This window comes from Athalia rosae, chromosome 7, assembly GCF_917208135.1.
Source record: "Athalia rosae chromosome 7, iyAthRosa1.1, whole genome shotgun sequence".
In the NCBI taxonomy this organism is placed as follows: domain Eukaryota; kingdom Metazoa; phylum Arthropoda; class Insecta; order Hymenoptera; family Athaliidae; genus Athalia; species Athalia rosae.
This window is the reverse complement of record NC_064032.1, coordinates 7825862-7846336: the sequence shown is the minus strand read 5'-3', so window position 1 is coordinate 7846336 and position 20475 is coordinate 7825862. Positions and strand designations below refer to the sequence as shown.

Genomic DNA, 20475 nt, shown 5'->3' with positions numbered 1-20475 from the left:
AATTTCTTCTTCTTCCTCAGAATCTGAACCACCTTTACCTACTTGATCAAAAACTTTCTCTTTTTCTTCCTCAAGTTCTTGATCTGATTGTGGTTGTTTAGCTTCCTCCTCTTCTCGGTTCTCAGTCCTCACATTTCTGAGAGGTACGCTGACTCTCTCCACACAGTCTCTGGGATTTTCTTGAAATATCACATCTCTTGACAGAACTACTTTGTGCTGTTTAGCTAGATAAACTCTGTATCTCTCTTCTCCATCGTATCCTACGAGGAACCCTTTGGTAGCCTTTACATCCATTTTTCTCCTTCTCTGAACTGGAACATGTATGTAACAAGTAGAACCAACTATTCTCAGATGCTTTATTCTGGGCTTTCGACCCATCCAGAGTTCGTAGGGACCGACTCCTTCTACCGATGATTTCCCAGTTCTATTTAGGATGTAAATAGCAGTACTTACAAGCTCTGCCCAAATAGCTTCTGGAAATTTGACTTCTTCGTTCGAGTACTTAAACGTTCTAGCCATCAGCATTTTCACGTTCAGTACCACCATTTTGTTCTGGTGTGTATGGTGCTGTCAGTCTCTGCGTGATGCCGTAGTCTTGAAGAATCTCCTTAACATCTGCGTTGTCGAATTCTCCATCATTATCACTTAGAAACTCCTTGATTGAATGCCCTTGAGCTCTTGCATTCGCAATCATGTGTTTCAGTACCTTTTTAACTTCTGATCTCTCTTTGACGACGTATCCGTAGCGAAACTTCGTGTAGCTGTCTCTGAACACGACCAAGTAGCGCTTCCTCGTAAAGGATTCATCAAAGGGCCCACACACATCACCTGACATTAGTTCTCCAGGCTTTTCTGTCTGTATCCTGGTACCAAAAGGTAATCGGTGTGCCTTTCCATAGACGCATGGCTCGCAGATTTCTTTATCCAGTTTTACTCTAATGCCTTCCTGTGTCTCCAGCATTTTCTTCACATGTCGTTTATCTTGATGTCCCCATCTTTCATGGTACAATTGCAACATTGAAGTCTTCGCAGAAGCAAAATGTATTTCTGCATTTTGCTGTGGAGTAACTGGATTGATTAGTGCCTTGTACAGCGTGCCGTTTTCTTCACGCACTCCACACAGCACCTTGCTGCCATCCACTTCAAGCCAGCACCTCGTTACTGTAGACTCAAACCTACTGTTTGTTTTTGTATCTTGTGCAGCCAGAACAGAGAACAAATTCTTTGAAATTTGTGGTACATACCATACATTTGGTAAAGTCAACTTTTGTATTCTATTATCAACCTTTGACAAAAACTCTACTGTCCCTTGTCCAAGGGCCTCCAGTGTCTCTGTTCCAGCAGCTTTTATACCACCAGGAGTTTTGAATTCTCTGAACTCCACAAAAAATTCAGAACGATTCGTGACATGTCTCGTTGCTCCATTGTCAATCCACCAGTCTGCTCAATTTGTCTCGAGTTCACAGACATCATTGCCAATTGAAAAAAGAGCTACATTGGTATCAAGTGCATTGCTTTGAACATCATTATTTGACTTATTCCTCGGTGGACGTCCAGCTGCTATCCACTTAGGACACTTGCTTACCCAATGGCCTTTTTGTTTACAATAATTACACTGATCTTCCTTATCTGGACCTTTGTTTCTTGATTTATTTTTGCCCTTTCTTGATCTGTTCTCAGTACCAATGCTTCTGGCTTGCATTTTGCACTGTTGTCACCTTTTTTCAATTTTCTTTCGAACGTACATAACTGCGATGTCAACTCATCAAACGTCCTCTGCTCGTTTTTTGTAAGTAACATCCAGCTCGACTCGAATGATTCAAAAGCAGTTGGTAGAACGTTTCAACTTTTACACACCAAGAGCAACTCTGGCAGAGCACTTTCTCCTCTAGCTTTAAGTCCATTATTCAACTCATTCCACAGACTCTTTAACTTGGCGATGTGAGTGGAGACATCTTCCTCGTTATTCCACTCAAAAGAGAAGAAATCTGAACATATCTGGAATACTTGGTCTTTATCTGTGGCTTCGAACTCTCTCTTCAAAGCCGACCAGGCTTCACAGGCTGTTTCTGTGTCCATGATTTTTTGATAAAAATCCTCAGTGACTGTACTTGCTAGCATCGACTTGGCATAGCTGTTTGCCTTACGATATGAGTCACTGGTTTCTTTATGCTTTCTAACCTCTTCAGCAGTTGCTCCTCCGCTGAGAGCTTCTGGCTTGTGTAACTTATCATCAATGACGTCCAATGCACCCTCATGATAATCAAGAAGATCTCTAATCTTCCTTTTCCAAACAGGCCATTCGGCCCTACTCGACAACGGCTTTATGTGCTTCGCCAAATCCATCTTTCTTCTGGCATTTCAGCAATACTCCGGAGTAAACTCCCGTAATTAACACAATCCCAAAAAACTGAGAGCACACTTTTCAACGTGTCTGGGCCCATAACCTATTGTAGTTAATGAATAGTGTTGATTTATATTTGATAAAAGACTTTTTATTAAATTTCTCTTTGGTACAAAACTCTGTTGTTCGCCATCTTGTTACGAACTCTACTTATAACAATTTCATATTAACTATAAATTGGCATTCGGCTTTACCGACTTTAACATATCTGACCTGAACAAAATGAATCTCCGTAGCCTTCGCTGTTGGTCCGCGTATTTTTCGTTGCCCGTATTGATGATGGTGTCGTTTGATTTCCCATGGAATTTCCGGGTTGACGCATACTGTACCGGGTGGCTTTTCATTTTCGGCGATGGTCACTGGTTCGGCTCTTTCTTGGCACTTCTTTGTCTGGCATGCTCTTCCCGCCTGGTACCTTCCAACTCCTGGCTTGAATCCTCCGGTGGATTTGAGGATTCGTTCGGTGTTGCCGTTCACATCTCTCCCGATGGCTGTCTTTTCCGGCGTAGTTTGGGTTTCCTTATCTTAGACACTCGTGTAGGCCGCGAAGAAAGTGGTTTGACACATTCGTCAGCGACCACACCCTAAATACCTTTCCCTGGTCCGGCTTTCGTTTTAATTTTAATTAATAATATTCGACCGCTGCCAGCCTCAATCGGCGGATGACTTGGTCGCGTGAGTCCGGAGATACCGTTGTCTCCCTTTCGCGCGAGCCCCTCATCGTCACCACCAGCTCTTGTCGAGTTTCTAAAAATTTCCATTTCACGGCGAGCTTGTCCTCGGATCGCCGCGCCGCGTTTCTCGCTCTTGACCAGAGCGAGGCGATGTCCCCCCCGTCTCTGGCGAACTCTCCCTCCAGCGAACCGGAGAGATAGGTCGCCAGATCCGCGGCGGAAGGGTTTCGCCCGATCTTCCTGGCGACCGCCGCCTCCAGGGAAGACCAGGCTAGACCCCGCACCACCTCGTCCTCTACGGTCAGGAGGCGGAAGGCGTGCCCTATCGTTAGTATATCCCCCAGATCGGCGAGCGGGAGAAGCCCACATCCCCCCCGGCTGGGAGGGAGGAAGACAATCTCCGCGCTCGCCCTCTGGGGTAGGTGCATCCATTTTTTCGCGAGTTTCTTAATCAGCCTATCCGCCTCCTTGAGCGGTCCCTTCTCAACGTGTGCTCCCCTCAGCAGAAAGCCCAGTCGCGGCAACAAGAATGTCGCGACTGTTTCGGCTTTCTGCCAAGGGGTGAGAAGGGACTCGTCGACGGCCCGGAGATCCCGGACAAGCTCGTCGATCGTCAAAAGCGGTGTTTGTTTAATTTGGAAGCCGGTGGGGACTCCGAGGTGCTGATAAGACTCACCGGCTGCCAGGGCTCTTATTTCTGTATTCTGTATTCTAAATCGTGTCGGAACCACCTTGCGCGTTCCCCTGCAATCCTGGTGTAAACTGGCGCATTTTGCAGGGTTGAAGTGGAGCCCGATGCCGTTCGCTGCTGATTCCACTCGTCTCAAAAGCTCTTCCATTCCCTCAGCAGCGTCGGCTATGAGAACGAGGTCGTCGGCGTAAGCTAATATATTGTGCCGATGGCCCTGCAGTGTATAACCCGCATCACTGGAAGCGGCCGCCCGAAGGACCGGTTCCTCCGCAAGGTTAAACACTACAGGGCTCATCGGACACCCTTGCTTAACCCCCGCATTCATTGTTATAGGGTCGGTGAGGCCATCGACGGTGCGCACCCGGGTGGAGCAGCCATCGTACATGCTCTCCACTATGTTGCGTATGGCGAGCGGGAGCCCGGCCTCCTCCAGAGCACGGTGGATGGACGCGTGGGGGACCGAACCAAACGCGTTGGTCAGGTCCAACCACGCCACCACCACCTGACGGCCCCTCCTGCGAGCGTCGTTCAGGACTTCCTGCAGCACGAAGTTGTGTTCAAAACACCCCTCACATGGCAGGAAGCCCTTCTGAGCCGTGCTAAGACGCTTATTGCGGATCGTCCACTTGAGCAGACGGTCGGCAAGAACAGCGGCAAAGAGTTTCGGCGTCGTGTCACCTAGGGCCAACGGACGCCAGTTCGAGAGATCGTCCCGATCGCCTTTCTTATGAATCAGGACCGTGTTGGACGACTTCCAGATATCCGGGATCGCCTCCAGACGTCTACAGGCGTTGAATAGAGAGGTGAGCAACCGACAGTCTGGGTCAGCCCCTCTCAGATCGCGGTAGGTCAAACCGTCCGGCCCCGGCGCAGTGTTGGACATGCGCCTGAGCCGGAGGTCGACCTCCATCACCGAGAACGGCTGAAGCAGACTGCCGGTGCTACCTTCGTCTGGAGCCCCGTAACGGGGAGGCGGAGGTCGCACTCCCAGGTTTCCCCGCCGGACTGTACATTGCCACGAAGTGCTCCATGATCCGTCCCTTCGACACTTGGCAGTGCTGGGACGGACCCTGAAGCACCTCCTGGACTGCACGCCGGCGGTTCCCCCTGTAGAGTTTTTGAATTCTAGCGGCCTCCGCCACGCGATCCCGTATATCCGGAAGAGTCCTCTCCGGTCCCTCTTGTTGCGGTAGTTGTTGTTCCCTATTTTGTTGTTGCTGGCGATCGGGGCGATCCCTCGAACCACGCCCGGGTCCAGCTCCACGACCCCTACGCTCTCCACCGCCACTCCCACCTCCCGATCTACCCCCCTCACCGCGCACCCGTTCCGCCCCAAGGCCTTGGAGGAAAGCTGCAGCTTGCGCCGCAGCCTCCTCCAGCTCTTCAATACAAACAACCGCCTCCGCCATACCAATCAGTAACTCCCGCTCGTCCGGCAGCACTTCCGTAGTTTGCCGGGTGGCAGGCTGCCGGCGGCGGGACTGATCGGCAGGCGTCAGCGGTTGTTGCCTTGGGGTCGGTGAACGGCGAGAGACAGCAGACGATCCGTGACTACTCACAGGTTGGGTCGCCCGCTCCGTGGAGGCAAGACTCCCACCCCCCACAGCTTGTCCGGGTGCGCCCCGTCGATGCCCTCGACCTCCCCTAGTTCCCTTCCCTCGCAAGTTGAAAAACCCTCCCCTTGAGTTACTCTTGTTTCCCCCGGATGATGATCGACGACCTCGTTCTCCCGTAGAGCACGCTTCAGGCGGATCTGAAATTGCATTGTCTAAGTTAAGCGTGCCGTCAAGAGTTAAAATACTAAATCTATTATTATTTTCAATTAAACTACTATTATTATTGTTTATACTATCGTTACTCAGGCAGTTGTCATTAAATAAAAATCGGCTCCCTGCAAACCGCCCTGAGCTTCGCCGCGACGTCGTGGGAGACTCTCTGCTCGTGTTGTTACTCCTCCGGAGCGCCCGGGCGGTGTCGGGAGACAGTCGAGGCCTCGCTGGTGCTTGAGGAGGTGGCGGCGGCGTCCCCTCGTCTTCCGAGTCCTCGGCCGGCGACGCGGGCCCGCTGGGATGTCGTCTGCGGACCCGCCCGTTGACCTCCTGCCACGGCGTGCTGCTGTTGGTGTTGCTGCTGTTGTTGCCCTGTTGCTGTTGTTGAGGAGGGACCGCCCTGGATGGCCCCGCTACGCCGACGACCGCCGGTGGGGGGAGGACTCGCGCCGCTGGTGGTGATGGTGGTGGTGACGCGGCGCTCCTCTCGTTGCCTCCCCCCTGGACCCTGGAGGTGGTAATGGGTCCCCGTGATGTCGTAGTCGTGACGGTCGTCGTTGTGAGGGTCACAGGCAAAGTTGGGGATCCGAGCAGTCCGCTCGCCGGGGCCCTCAGCTCTTCGCTGATGGTTAACAGGATGGCTGGGCCCCGGCTTTCCCTCGTAGGAGGGCTGTGGGGGCCTCCCGCCATCCCCGGCGGGAGCGACGTAGCTCTTAATGCCGGCCACAGCCCTCTGCGTGCTGCTGCGGCATCCCCGTCGGCCTGCGACGGCCTCGTGGCACCCATCGTGACGGCGGCATAGGATGGTGGGGCCGCCGTCTCTTCTGACCCCGGCACTAGTCCCCTGGTGGTGTTGGTGGGTGTTGTCGTTTTCGGTGCCGGGGTCTCCCTCGCTGAAGTGGAGCCAGGCGTTGGCACCGCTGTCCCTCTGCTAATCGCTGCCCGGCGGGTGGTCGGCCGGGCATCCACCGGCACGCTGCTGGCGCGTCTGCTCCTCGTCATGGGGCCCTCGTAGATGTTGTTTGGGCCCCTCGCCGGTGGATCGGGGTTCCTCTCCGCGGTGCTCGTCGGCCCGGCTGCTGAGGTGGTGATGGTGGGTGCCACCGTAGCGGGTGCTGCTGATGTTGTTGCTGCTGTCTGCGTGGGGGCGGCCCTCCTGGGCCGTGGCAGAAGTTCCTCCGTCGCTGGGGGTGTTGGTTGCGACGGAGTTGTCGCCGGCGTCGTCGTCGGGGTCCTTGTTGGCGCGGAGCTTGAGGTGTTGGTCGCTCCGCGCCTGGCTGCTGCTGTCGGTGGTGGTGGTATTGTGGCAGCAGCCCTTCTCCTGGTAACCGCCGCCCCTGTTGCGCTGGTGGTCGGCTGCTCTCTCTGGGCCTCGACTGTTCCTCGACCCCGTCCCTGCGTCGCGGCTTCATTACTCGTTACTCTGGAATTAATAAAATTATCGAGCCTCCCTCGGCCCGAAGTATTAGCACCAGCCACACTTGCCCCCGTTCTCCTCGCACCCAGACCTGTTCCCGGGGCGCATGGAGGGTTATTATTATTATCATGCGCGGCGGCGTGATGTGCCTTCACCGCCTTCAGAGGATACCTCCCGTCGCCGGTGAAGCCACACACGCCGCACTGGTGTTCGACTGTGTGCCCCGGGTGATGTTTCTTCGCATGTTTTAGCAGGTCCGAGTGCGATTTGAACACTCCGCCCGTCCTTCTCCCTTGATTATTTTCAAAACATTCTGGGCACCTGAATTCCTGTGGAAATGGGAATTTAATTATTATTTGAATCGTCATTTTGTCTGTTTTCGTTTTTTGTCAGGGACTTACTGAGCTGGTCTAATTACCTAGTCTAAATTAATAAATAAAATAATAAATAAATAAATAAATACCTAACACTAAAGGGTGTAAAAAGCCCTGCAATTATCAATAAATAAAAATGAGGGTGTAAAATGCCCAGTCAGTTAAATACCTAAATCTACGCCTTATATACTAAAGTAAATAGTAAAATAGGGTGTAGAAAGCCCAGTCAACAATATAAATTAATTAAAATAAAAAAGAGAGGTGTAAAAAGCCTACTAAATTAAATTATCAGTCAATTAAAACTTACTAACTAAACAATGAAGGTAACGTAACAGGATTTTAAATAAACGAATAAATAAATAAATAAATAGAATCAGTCAAATAAATATCACAATAAAGCTGTCGAGACTGGCATCGAATCAGCATGTGGTGAGCAGCGCATTAGTAGAAGTAAGAAAATGAAAATTTGAAAAATAGCGGAGACAGCTGTAGTGGGCATTTAAAGCGGGCATTTAAAAAAGAGAGAGAAGATAGAGAAGAAAGACAGCGATAGTAGGTGTCACCTCTGCCGCCTTCGGGCGACGACAGAGGGGGCGGAGGGCTCGCGGACTGCCGCACCTCGGCTCGCAACTCGCGTCACTTGCTTCGGCCGCAGCCCGCGAGGGGGCGCATCGAGTCCGCCGCTCCGGACGGCTGATTTGCACGCAGATGCTTTTCAACCGCCTTCGCGAGCGGACGCGCTGACGGAGGGATCCCGCGACATCAGGTATAATAAATTATCCTTCAGACCGCGGGACTTACGCTCCCCCAGCTCATCGATCCACCGCGCTATGTAGAGCGGCTCCCCCCAATCAACGAATTGATTGGCGAGAGTCGCTCCGGTTCACGCGGTTTCACAAATCCTCAAGGTCACGCGTTCGGGATGGGAAAACGTGGCCATAATTTCAGACCACGCTGCTACGGGGGGGGGGTGCATGCTTTTCCTTTGACAGGTGACCACGTGACGCCTCCGAAAGAAGATGGCGACGACACGCTAACGGGCACCTGTCGCCGGGGGTGACAGCGCTAGGTGAAGAAAGAAAGATGGCGCTGACTCACCGCTTCATCTCCGCACAGTCTCCTATCCTGTTACCAGTCAGTAAGTCCCTCTGTCAGTAATTGTTGTGGGGGTCTCGTTAGTGTGGCTGGGCGTCGGTATTAAAATCGCTCCCCGGTCCGTAATTTTCTCGTTTTGCGTCGGTCGGTAAAATGTCTGATTTTTGGAAGTTTCGGGTCGTCCCGGCTGCAAAAATAAAAAAAAAGAAAATACAATAAAAGTGTTGCTTGTGTTTATTTAGAGCTTATTGGGCCGTACACGGCGGCACTGCAATGCCGAGACAACCCGTGACAGAGCCGGAGCAAGCCCCCGACACTCCGTCGACTTCCAAAAATCAGATTAATATTCTGGCTCCCCAATGGGGAGCGTATCAGATATTAAGCTGATAAGAACAGATAAAAGGCGTTTATTTTCTCCAACAAATGTTCCCCCGGGCGTACACTGCATGCCCGGGGGTATCGGTACAATACTTGTCGCCTTTTCGGCGAGGGCTAATTAGTCTATAAAAAAGATATTTTCGGGGGCCAGATCCGGTTGGGTACTTTTGCTTTCGAAGCGTCATTTTTTAAATTATCAAATAATAAAAAACCGGATCTGGACCCTCGCCTAAATTGAATAATTTCTAAAAATAATAGTGTAGGGCCGCAATGGCCCTAGGTCAAAGAATTTAAAATAAGTTTCAAAATAAATAAGTAAATATATAGATAAAAATATAGATAAAAATATAGATAAAAAGATGAATAAAAAGATGAATAAATGAACAAATATACATAAAACACGTTAAAATATTGCCGAGGGAGGCTGCTCAGGTGCGTTTGCAGGGGCTTCGTCACGGGTTTTATACTGCCGCACACCTGAAACGTGTTCTACGTATATATCGCGGCTCCACTTGATGGTTTCCGACACGATTAGCCTTCTCATCAATCCTGCATATCTCTTTCCTATCCTCAACATATTTAAAACCGACTCATTTTTAGGATCCCACGAGCCGAGAGCGCCGACGACGATCGCAGAGACCGCCACCTTGTAGCCGTCACCGTGCAGGGCGTCGGCGAGGGGCTTATATTTTTCAATTTTCCTGCCCCTCGCCTCTTCAAATGCCTGATAGGTGTTTTCAAATGGCACGGTGACGTCTACGATGACGATGCTCTTTGAGGGCTCGTGCCTGACCACTATGTCAGGGCGGAGAGCCCCCAGATCGCCGTCGACCCCCTCGACTCTCTTGTTTATCCTCATGGTCCCTGGGAGACGGCAAGCCTTAGCTACTCGTTCGACAACGGCATCGTGTCTCAGTTGCCAAGCCGCCGAGTGCGGCTGGCAGTGGCAAAGGACATGAGGAAGGGATTCCAGGCCCCCCCCGCAGCGCCGGCAACGCTTATCACCGTCCCCCCAGCGTCTCGCCCCGTTAAGGGGGAGAACGTCCAGGCGGGCGCGGTGGACGAAGCGCCAATCAGCGAAGCGGGTAAAGTTGCCGCCGCGAAGAAAGTGATTTGACACATTCGTCAGCGACGACACCCGGAATACCTTCCCCTGGTCCGGTTTACGTTTAAGTTTTAGTGTATAATATTCGACCGCTGCCAGCCGCAATCGGCGGATGACCTGATCTCTCGAGTCCGGAGATACCGTTGTCTCCCTTTCGCGCGAGCCCCTCATCGTCACCACCAGCTCTTGTCGAGTGTCTAAAAATTTCCATTTCACGGCGAGCTTGTCCTCGGACCGCCGCGCCGCGTTTCTCGCTCTTGACCAGAGCGAGGCGATGTCCCCCCCGTCTCTGGCGAACTCTCCCTCCAGCGAACCGGAGAGATAGGTCGCCAGATCCGCGGCGGAAGGGTTTCGCCCGATCTTCCTGGCGACCGCCGCCTCCAGGGAAGACCAGGCTAGACCCCGCACCACCTCGTCCTCTACGGTCAGGAGGCGGAAGGCGTGCCCTATCGTTAATATATCCCCCAGATCGGCGAGCGGGAGAAGCCCACATCCCCCCCGGCTGGGAGGGAGGAAGACAATCTCCGCGCTCGCCCCCTGGGGTAGGTGCATCCACTTTTTTGCTAGTTTTTTAATTAGCCTATCCGCCTCCTTGAGCGGTCCCTTCTCAACGTGTGCTCCCCTCAGCAGAAAGCCCAGTCGCGGCAACAAGAACGTTGCGACTGTTTCGGCTTTCTGCCAAGGGGTGAGAAGGGACTCGTCGACGGCCCGGAGATCTCGGACAAGCTCGCCGATCGTCAATATCGGTGTTTGTTTTACTTGGAAGCCGGTGGGGACTCCGAGGTGCTGATAAGACTCACCGGCTGCCAGGGCTCTTATTTCTGTATTCTGTATTCTAAATCGTGTCGGAACCACCTTGCGCGTTCCCCTGCAATCCTGGTGTAGTGTCGCGCATTTTGCAGGGTTGAAGTGGAGCCCGATGCCGTTCGCTGCTGATTCCACTCGTCTCAAAAGTTCTTCCATTCCCTCAGCAGCGTCGGCTATGAGAACGAGGTCGTCAGCATAGGCTAATATATTGTGCCGATGGCCCTGCAGTGTATAACCCGCATCACTGGAAGCGGCCGCCCGAAGGACCGGTTCCTCCGCAAGGTTAAACACTACAGGGCTCATCGGACACCCTTGCTTGACCCCCGCATTCATTGTTATAGGGTCGGTGAGGCCATCGGCGGTGCGCACCCGGGTGGAGCAGCCATCGTACATGCTCTCCACTATGTTGCGTATGGCGAGTGGGAGCCCGGCCTCCTCCAGAGCACGGTGGATGGATGCGTGGGGGACCGAACCAAACGCGTTGGTCAGGTCCAACCACGCCACCACCACCTGACGGCCCCTCCTGCGAGCGTCGTTCAGGACTTCCTGCAGCACGAAGTTGTGTTCAAAACACCCCTCACATGGCAGGAAGCCCTTCTGAGCCGTACTAAGACGCTTATTGCGGATCGTCCACTTGAGCAGACGGTCAGCAAGAACAGCGGCAAAGAGTTTCGGAGTCGTGTCACCTAGGGCCAGCGGACGCCAGTTCGAGAGATCGTCCCGATCGCCTTTCTTATGAATCAGGACCGTGTTGGACGACTTCCAGATATCCGGGATCGCCTCCAGACGTCTACAGGCGTTGAATAGAGAGGTGAGCAACCGACAGTCTGGGTCAGCCCCCCTCAGATCACGGTAGGTCAAACCGTCCGGCCCCGGCGCAGTGTTGGACATGCGCCTGAGCCGGAGGTCGACCTCCATCACCGAGAACGGCTGAAGCAGACTGCCGGTGCTACCCTCGTCTGGAGCCCCGTAACGGGGAGGCGGAGGTCGCACTCCCAGGTTCCCCGCCGGACTGTACATTGCCACGAAGTGCTCCATGATCCGTCCCTTCGACACTTGACAGTGCTGGGACGGACCCTGAAGCACCTCCTGGACTGCACGCCGGCGGTTCCCCCTGTAGAGTTTTTGAATTCTAGCGGCCTCCGCCACGCGATCCCGTATATCCGGAAGAGTCCTCTCCGGTCCCTCTTGTTGCGGTAGTTGTTGTTGCCTATTTTGTTGTTGCTGGCGATCGGGGCGATCCCTCGAACCACGCCCGGGTCCAGCTCCACGACCCCTACGCTCTCCACCGCCACTCCCACCTCCCGATCTACCCCCCTCACCGCGCACCCGTTCCGCCCCAAGGCCTTGGAGGAAAGCTGCAGCTTGCGCCGCAGCCTCCTCCAGCTCTTCGATACAAACAACCGCCTCCGCCATACCAATCAGTAACTCCCGCTCGTCCGGCAGCACTTCCGTAGTTTGCCGGGTGGCAGGCTGCCGGCGGCGGGACTGATCGGCAGGCGTCAGCGGTTGTTGCCTTGGGGTCGGTGAACGGCGAGAGACAGCAGACGATCCGTGACTACTCGCAGGCTGGGTCGCCCGCTCCGTGGAGGCAAGACTCCCACCCCCCACAGCTTGTCCGGGTGCGCCCCGTCGGTGCCCTCGACCTCCCCTAGTTCCCTTCCCTCGCAAGTTGAAAAACCCTCCCCTTGAATTACTCCTGTTTTCCCCGGATGATGATCGACGACCTCGTTCTCCCGTAGAGCACGCTTCAGGCGGATCTGAAATTGCGTTGTCTAAGTTAAGCGTGCCGTCAAGAGTTAAAATACTAAATCTATTGTTATTTTCAATCAAGCTACTATTATTATTATTGTTTATACTATCGTTACTCAGGCAGTTGTCATTGAATAAAAATCGGCTCCCTGCAAACCGCCCTGAGCTTCGCCGCGACGTCGTGGGAGACTCTCTGCTCGTGTTGTTGCTTCTCCGGAGCGCCCGGGCGGTGTCGGGAGACAGTCGAGGCCTCGCTGGTGCTTGAGGAGGTGGCGGCGGCGTCCCCTCGTCTTCCGAGTCCTCGGCCGGCGACGCGGGCCCGCTGGGATGTCGTCTGCGGACCCGCCCGTTAACTTCCTGCCACGGCGTGCTGCTGTTGGTGTTGCTGCTGTTGTTGTGCTGTTGTTGCTGTTGAGGAGGGGCCGCCCTGGATGGCCCCGCTACGCCGACGACCGCCGGAGGGGGGAGGACTCGCGCCGCTGGTGGTGGTGGTGGTGGTGACGCGGCGCTCCTCTCGTTGCCTCCCCCCTGGACCCTGGAGGTGGTGATGGGTCCCTTGGATGTTGTTGTCGTGACGGTCGTCGTTGTGAGGGTCACAGGCAAAGTTGGGGATCCGAGCAGTCCGCTCGCCGGGGCCCTCAGCTCTTCGCTGATGGTTAGCAGGATGGCTGGGCCCCGGCTTTCCCTCGTAGGAGGGCTGTGGGGGCCTCCCGCCATCCCCGGCGGGAGCGACGTCGCTCTTAATGCCGGCCACAGCCCTCTGCGTGCTGCTGCGGCATCCCCGTCGGCCTGCGACGGCCTCGTGGCACCCATCGTGACGGCGGCATAGGATGGTGGGGCCGCCGTCTCTTCTGACCCCGGCACTAGTCCCCTGGTGGTGTTGGTGGGTGTAGTCGTCTTCGGTGCCGGGGTCTCCCTCGCTGAAGTGGAGCCAGGCATTGGCACCGCTGCCCCTCTGCTGCTCGCTGCCCGGCGGGTGGTCGGCCGGGCATCCACCGGCACGCTGCTGGCGCGTCTACTCCTAGTCATGGGGCCCTCATAGATGTTGTTTGGGCCCCTCGCCGGTGGATCGGGGTTCCTCTCCGCGGTGCTCGTCGGCCCGGCTGCTGAGGTGGTGATGGTGGGTGCCACCGTAGCGGGCGCTGCTGATGTCGTTGCTGCTGCCTGCGTAGGGGCGGCCCTCCTGGGCCGTGGCAGAAGTTCCTCCGTCGCTGGGGGTGTTGGTTGCGACGGAGTTGTCGCCGGCGTCGTCGTCGGGGTTCTGGTTGTTGGCGCGGAGCTTGAGGTGGTGGTCGCTCCGCGCCTGGCTGCTGCTGTCGATGACGGTGGTATTGTGGCAGCAGCCCTTCTCCTGGTAGCCGCCGCCCCTGATGCGCTGGTGGTCGGCTGCTCTCTCTGGGCCTCGACTGTTCCTCGACCCCGTCCCTGCGTCGCGGCTTCGTTACTCGTAGTTCTAGAATTAATAAAATTATCGAGCCTCCCTCGGCCCGAAGTATTAGATCCAGCCACACTAGCCCCCGTTGTTCTCCTCGCACCCAGACCTGTTCCCGGGGCGCATGGAGGATTATTATTATTTTCATGCACGGCGGCGTGATGTGCCTTCACCGCCTTCAGAGGATATCTCCCATCGCCGGTGAAGCCACACACGCCGCACTGGTGTTCAACAGTATGCCCCGGGTGATGTTTCTTCGCATGTTTTAATAGGTCCGAGTGCGATTTGAATACACCGCCCGTCCTTCTACCTTGATTATTTGCGTAACACTCCGGGCACCTAAATTCTTGTGGAAACGGGAATTGAATTATAATTTGAATAGTCATTTTGTCTGTTATTTTTGTCAGGGACTTACTGAACTGGTCTAATTACCTAGTCTAAATCAATAAATAAAATAATAAATAAATAAATAAATACCTAACACTAAAGGGTGTAAAAAGCCCTGCAATTATCAATAAATAAAAAAGAGGGTGTAAAATGCCCAGTCAGTCAAATACCTAAATCTACGCCTTATATACTAAAGTAAATAGTAAAATAGGGTGTAGAAAGCCCAGTCAAAAATCAATTAATTAAAAAAGTGAGGTGTAAAAAGCCTACTAAATTATCAGTCAATTAAAACTTACTAACTAAACAATGAAGGTAACGTAACAGGATTTTAAATAAACGAATAAATAAATAAATAAATAGAATCAGTTAAATAAATATCACAATGAAAACTGTCGAGACTGGCATCGAATCAGCATGTGGTGAGCAGCGCATTAGTAGAAGTAAGAAAATGAAAATTTGAAAAATAGCGGAGACAGCTGTAGTGGGCATTTAAAGCGGGCATTTAAAAAAGAGAGAGAAGATAGAGAAGAAAGACAGCGATAGTAGGTGTCGCCTCTGCCGCCTTCGGGCGACGACAGAGGGGGCGGAGGGCTCGCGGACTGCCGCACCTCGGCTCGCAACTCGCGTCACTTGCTTCGGCCGCAGCCCGCGAGGGGGCGCATCGAGTCCGCCGCTCCGGACGGCTGATTTGCACGCAGATGCTTTTCAACCGCCTTCGCGAGCGGACGCGCTGACGGAAGGATCCCGCGACATCAGGTATAATAAATTATCCTTCAGACCGCGGGACTTACGCTCCCCCAGCTCATCGATCCACCGCGCTATGTAGAGCGGCTCCCCCCAATCAACGAATTGATTGGCGAGAGTCGCTCCGGTTCACGCGGCTTCACAAATCCTCAAGGTCACGCGTTCGGGATGGGAAAACGTGGCCATAATTTCAGACCACGCTGCTACGGGGGGGGGGGGGTGCATGCTTTTCCTTTGACAGGTGACCACGTGACGCCTCCGAAAGAAGATGGCGACGCCACGCTAACGGGCACCTGTCGCCGGGGGTGACAGCGCTAGGTGAAGAAAGAAAGATGGCGCTGACTCACCGCTTCATCTCCGCACAGTCTCCTATCCTGTTACCAGTCAGTAAGTCCCTCTGTCAGTAATTGTTGTGGGGGTCTCGTTAGTGTGGCTGGGCGTCGGTAATAAAATCACTCCTCGGTCCGTTTTCGTCGTTTTTTCGTCGGTCGGTAAAATGTCTGATTTTGGAAGATCGGGTCGTCTCGGCTAGAAAAATATTAAAAAAAGAAAATAAATAAATGTTGTATTGTGTTTAGTTAAAGATTATTGGGCCGTACACGGCGGCACTGCAATGCCGAGACAACCCGTGACAGAGCCGGAGCAAGCCCCCGACACTCCGTCGACTTCCAAAAATCAGATTAATATTCTGGCTCCCCAATGGGGAGCGTATCAGATATTAAGCTGATAAGAACAGATAAAAGGCGTTTATTTTCTACAACAAATGTTCCCCCGGGCGTACACTGCATGCCCGGGGGTATCAGTACAATACATGTCGCCTTTTTGGCGAGGGCTAATTAGTCTATAAAAAAGATATTTTCGGGGGCCAGGTCCGGTTGGGTACTTTTGCTTTCGAAGCGTCTTGTTTAGAATTGTCAAATAATAAAAAACCGGATCTGGACCCTCGCCTAAATTGAATAGTTTCTAAAATTAATAGTGTAGGGCCGCAATGGCCCTAGGTCAAAGAATTTAAAATAGGTTTCAAAATAAATAAGTAAATATATAGATAAAAATATAGATAAAAGTATAGATAAAAAGATGAATAAAAAGATGAATAAATAAACAAATATACATAAAACACGTTAAGATAATGCCGAGGGAGGCTGCTCAGGTGCGTTTGCAGGGGCTTCGTCTCTAGTTTTGTATTGCCGCACACCTGAAACGTGTTCTACGTATATATCGCGGCTCCACTTGATGGTTTCCGACACGATTAGCCTTCTCATCATCCCCGCGTATTTTTTCCCTATCCTCAACATATTTATCACTTGCTCGTTCTTTGGGTCCCACGAGCCGAGAGCGCCGACGACGATCGCAGAGACCGCCACCTTGTAGCCGTCACCGTGCAGGGCGTCGGCGAGGGGCTTATATTTTTCAATTTTCCTGCCCCTCGCCTCTTCGAATGCCTTATAGGTGTTTTCAAATGGCACGGTGACGTCTACGATGACGATACTCTTTGAGGGCTCGTGCCTGACCACAATGTCAGGGCGGAGAGCCCCCAGATCGCCGTCGACCCCCTCGACTCTCTTGTTAATCCTCATAGTCCCTGGGAGACGGCAAGCCTTAGCTACTCGTTCGACAACGGCATCGTGTCTCAGTTGCCAAGCCGCCGAGTGCGGCTGGCAGTGGCAAAGGACATGAGGAAGGGATTCCAGGCCCCCCCCGCAGCGCCGGCAACGCTTATCACCGTCCCCCCAGCGTCTCGCCCCGTTAAGGGGGAGAACGTCCAGGCGGGCGCGGTGGATGAAGCGCCAATCAGCGAAGCGGGTAAAGTTGCCGCCGCGAAGAAAGTGATTTGACACATTCGTCAGCGACGACACCCGGAATACCTTCCCCTGGTCCGGTTTTCGTTTTAGTTTTAATTGATAATATTCGACCGCTGCCAGCCGCAATCGGCGGATGACCTGGTCACGTGAGTCCGGAGATACCGTTGTCTCCCTTTCGCGCGAGCCCCTCATCGTCACCACCAGCTCTTGTCGGGTTTCTAAAAATTTCCATTTCACGGCGAGCTTGTCCTCGGACCGCCGCGCCGCGTTTCTCGCTCTTGACCAGAGCGAGGCGATGTCCCCCCCGTCTCTGGCGAACTCTCCCTCCAGCGAACCGGAGAGATAGGTCGCCAGATCCGCGGCGGAAGGGTTTCGCCCGATCTTCCTGGCGACAGCCGCCTCCAGGGAAGACCAGGCTAGACCCCGCACCACCCCGTCCTCTACGGTCAGGAGGCGGAAGGCGTGCCCTATCGTTAATATATCCCCCAGATCGGCGAGCGGGAGAAGCCCACATCCCCCCCGGCTGGGAGGGAGGAAGACAATCTCCGCGCTCGCCCTCTGGGGTAGGTGCATCCACTTTTTTGCTAGTTTTTTAATAAGCCTATCCGCCTCCTTGAGCGGTCCCTTCTCAACGTGTGCTCCCCTCAGCAGAAAGCCCAGTCGCGGCAACAGAAACGTTGCGACTGTTTCGGCTTTCTGCCAAGGGGTGAGAAGGGACTCGTCGACGGCCCGGAGATCTCGGACAAGCTCGCCGATCGTCAATATCGGTGTTTGTTTTACTTGGAAGCCGGTGGGGACTCCGAGGTGCTGATAAGACTCACCGGCTGCCAGGGCTCTTATCTCTGTGTCTTGTATTCTGAATCGTGTCGGAACCACCCTGCGCGTTCCCCTGCAATCTTGGTGTAATGTCGCGCATTTTGCAGGGTTGAAGTGGAGCCCGATGCCGTTCGCTGCTGATTCCACTCGTCTCAAAAGTTCTTCCATTCCCTCAGCAGCGTCGGCTATGAGAACGAGGTCGTCAGCATAGGCTAATATATTGTGCCGATGGCCCTGCAGTGTATAACCCGCATCACTGGAAGCGGCCGCCCGAAGGACCGGTTCCTCCGCAAGGTTAAACACTACAGGGCTCATCGGACACCCTTGCTTGACCCCCGCATTCATTATTATAGGGTCGGTGAGGCCATCGGCGGTGCGCACCCGGGTGGAGCAGCCATCGTACATGCTCTCCACTATGTTGCGTATGGCGAGTGGGAGCCCGGCCTCCTCCAGAGCACGGTGGATGGATGCGTGGGGGACCGAACCAAACGCGTTGGTCAGGTCCAACCACGCCACCACCACCTGACGGCCCCTCCTGCGAGCGTCGTTCAGGACTTCCTGCAGCACGAAGTTGTGTTCAAAACACCCCTCACATGGCAGGAAGCCCTTCTGAGCCGTGCTAAGACGCTTATTGCGGATCGTCCACTTGAGCAGACGGTCAGCAAGAACAGCGGCAAAGAGTTTCGGAGTCGTGTCACCTAGGGCCAACGGACGCCAGTTCGAGAGATCGTCCCGATCGCCTTTCTTATGAATCAGGACCGTGTTGGACGACTTCCAGATATCCGGGATCGCCTCCAGACGTCTACAGGCGTTGAATAGAGAGGTGAGCAACCGACAGTCTGGGTCAGCCCCTCTCAGATCGCGGTAGGTCAAACCGTCCGGCCCCGGCGCAGTGTTGGACATGCGCCTGAGCCGGAGGTCGACCTCCATCACCGAGAACGGCTGAAGCAGACTGCCGGTGCTACCTTCGTCTGGAGCCCCGTAACGGGGAGGCGGAGGTCGCACTCCCAAGTTCCCCGCCGGACTGTACATTGCCACGAAGTGCTCCATGATCCGTCCCTTCGACACTTGACAGTGCTGGGACGGACCCTGAAGCACCTCCTGGACTGCACGCCGGCGGTTCCCCCTGTAGAGTTTTTGCAGTCTTGCGGCCTCCGCCACGCGATCCCGTATATCCGGAAGAGCCCTCCCCGGTCCCTCTTGTTGCGGTAGTTGTTGTTCCCTATTTTGTTGTTGCTGGCGATCGGGGCGATCCCTCGAACCACGCCCGGGTCCAGCTCCACGACCCCTACGCTCTCCACCGCCACTCCCACCTCCCGATCTACCCCCCTCACCGCGCACCCGTTCTGCCCCAAGGCCTTGGAGGAAAGCTGCAGCTTGCGCTGCAGCCTCCTCCAGCTCTTCGATACAAACAACCGCCTCCGCCATACCAATCAGTAACTCCCGCTCGTCCGGCAGCACTTCCGTAGTTTGCCGGGTGGCAGGCTGCCGGCGGCGGGACTGATCGGCAGGCGTCAGCGGTTGTTGCCTTGGGGTCGGTGAACGGCGAGAGACAGCAGACGATCCGTGACTACTCACAGGTTGGGTCGCCCGCTCCGTGGAGGCAAGACTCCCACCCCCCACAGCTTGTCCGGGTGCGCCCCGTCGATGCCCTCGACCTCCCCTAATTCCCTTCCCTCGCAAGTTGAAAAACCCTCCCCTTGAATTACTCCTGTTTCCCCCGGATGATGATCGACGACCTCGTTCTCCCGTAGAACACGCTTCAGGCGGATCTGAAATTGCGTTGTCCGAATTTAGCGTGCCGTCTAATGTTAAAATACTAAATCTATTATTATTTTCAATTATACTACTATTATTATTGTTTATACTATCGTTACTCAGGCAGTTGTCATTAAATAAAAATCGGCTCCCTGCAAACCGCCCTGAGCTTCGCCGCGACGTCGTGGGAGACTCTCTGCTCGTGTTGTTACTTCTCCGGAGCGCCCGGGCGGTGTCGGGAGACAGTCGAGGCCTCGCTGGTGCTTGTGGAGGAGGCGGCGGCGTCCCCTCGTCTTCCGAGTCCTCGGCCGGCGACGCGGGCCCGCTGGGATGTCGTCTGCGGACCCGCCCGTTGACCTCCTGCCACGGCGTGCTGCTGTTGGTGTTGCTGCTGCTGTTGTGATGCTGTTGCTGAGGAGGGACCGCCCTGGATGGCCCCGCTACGCCGACGACCGCCGGAGGGGGGAGGACTCGCGCCGCTGGTGGTGATGGTGGTGGTGACGCGGCGCTCCTCTCGTTGCCTCCCCCCTGGACCCTGGAGGTGGTGATGGGTCCCTTCGATGTCGTTGTTGTGACGGTCGTCGTTGTGAGGGTCACAGGCAAAGTTGGGGATCCGAGCAGTCCGCTCGCCGGGGCCCTCAGCTCTTCGCTGATGGTTAACAGGATGGCTGGGCCCCGGCTTTCCCTCGTAGGAGGGCTGTGGGGGCCTCCCGCCATCCCCGGCGGGAGCGACGTAGCTCTTAATGCCGGCCACAGCCCTCTGCGTGCTGCTGCGGCATCCCCGTCGGCCTGCGACGGCCTCGTGGCACCCATCGTGACGGCGGCGTAGGATGGTGGGGCCGCCGTCTCTTCTGACCCCGGCACTAGTCCCCGGATGGTGTTGGTGGGTGATGTCGTCTTCGGTGCCGGGGTCTCCCTCGCTGATGTGGAGCCAGGCGTTGGCACCGCTGCCCCTCTGCTAATCGCTGCCCGGCGGGTGGTCGGCCGGGCATCCACCGGCACGCTGCTGGCGCGTCTACTCCTAGTCATGGGGCCCTCGTAGATGTTGTTTGGGCCCCTCGCCGGTGGAT

The 20475-nt window shown here is 54.7% G+C and overlaps 2 non-coding genes across 2 annotated transcripts; both read right to left on the bottom strand.

Moving 5' to 3' along the window:
* Positions 1 to 8667: 8667 nt before the first annotated feature.
* Positions 8668 to 8851, bottom strand: LOC125501978. The gene has a single exon (XR_007279725.1). It is a non-coding gene; the product is annotated as a U2 spliceosomal RNA (small nuclear RNA).
* Positions 8852 to 15612: 6761 nt separating this feature from the next.
* LOC125501970 lies at positions 15613 to 15796 on the bottom strand. Its single transcript, XR_007279717.1, has one exon. It is a non-coding gene; the product is annotated as a U2 spliceosomal RNA (small nuclear RNA).
* Positions 15797 to 20475: the final 4679 nt, after the last annotated feature.